This window comes from Lissotriton vulgaris, chromosome 3_2, assembly GCF_964263255.1.
Source record: "Lissotriton vulgaris chromosome 3_2, aLisVul1.2, whole genome shotgun sequence".
Taxonomy (NCBI): domain Eukaryota; kingdom Metazoa; phylum Chordata; class Amphibia; order Caudata; family Salamandridae; genus Lissotriton; species Lissotriton vulgaris.
Genome location: NC_141690.1, coordinates 212,148,707 through 212,150,100, shown reverse-complemented (window position 1 = coordinate 212,150,100; position 1,394 = coordinate 212,148,707).

Genomic DNA, 1,394 nt, shown 5'->3' with positions numbered 1-1,394 from the left:
TATTGTTATGATTCAGACCTCAAAGAAGACAAATTGAGTATTCAGTGGACAGAACATTCCATCGAAACCTTGACTTGTGAACCAAAAACTTGCATATGTGTGAAAGAATATGTATTTGCATGTCAAACTGTGTTGACAAGATTTATTTTGTACATCTCGATCAGAAGAAGGTATTGGCAGTAATTGAGTAAATACCTAGCCCAGTGGTTTAGACAGAAGAAGGGAAAATGGTAGAAAAACAAAAGGAGCAAAAGGGTAACATTTACATTTGTTTATAGAATTATTACAGAGATGGTCATTTAAGAGCATAGGGGAATGATTTCTGGTAATAAAAGCAAACATACTTGTAGTATTACAAAGGTTGAGGTGTAATCAGCAAAGTCCTGAAAGGGCAGGAAATCAAGCCGAGCCTCTGTACCAGTGGTTTCCTCTGCCAGCTGTGTTTTCTCTCTATTCCAATTCCTCTTAACACATGGAGAGTGCATTTGCCATTTACCAAACTATGCTATTCTAAGGAGAACAGTGAAGGACTCAGGTGGACATGGAGTGCATTTAGTACTCGAAGACATGGCATCTCTGCAATGGTAAGGGTCTTGATGTCTACTCCCTTTCACACACTGCTGGCCCTCCTCTCTTTCATACACTGCTAACCCTTCACTCTCTTACATACTTCAAACTCTTCTCTCTCTTGCACTGCAGGCTCTGTACTGACATACATACTTCAGGCCCTGTCCCTCTCACACACTCCAATGCCCTTCCTTCACACACAGCAGTTCTTGTTCCATCTTACATACTACAGACCCTGGGGTCTTCAATACTGTAGGCCCTGTTCCTGCTTTCATACTATAGGTCTTGCTCACTCCCATACTGTGGGCCCTGTTCCCACTCGCACACTGCCCCTTCTTGCAGACTATTGGCTTTGCTCCCTATCGCATACTACAGACCCTACTCATTCACATGCAGCAAGCCCTGTTGTCTCTCACACACTGCCATGAATAAATCAGGTATGGAAAGACATGGAGTTCCTGTGGGAATAGAAATGTGAAACAGGATTTGCCCCAGAATCCCTGGGAGATTGTGGTGGGCGGACCTATGGCAGTTGGGGTGCCAGGAATGCTATCCTGGAAGATCACGGGGTTGGGTTTCCAGGTCATGAGTGCCAGCTGTACTTTATAAACTGTTCACTTCCCTTAGGAAGGTGTCTGGCCACTTCTTGAGTTATAATACCTCCTTCACTGTTGCTATAGTTCGTTCACCGTATTATCCATCTTTCATGTTTTTGCTTTTTGTGTCAGTTTCCACTCTTTCCTGATGGTTGGCATGAATCTTGACTTGCTTCTGGATTATGATTTGGTTTGGTTTGCTGTTTTTTTCTTCCATGCTTCTTCTTACCT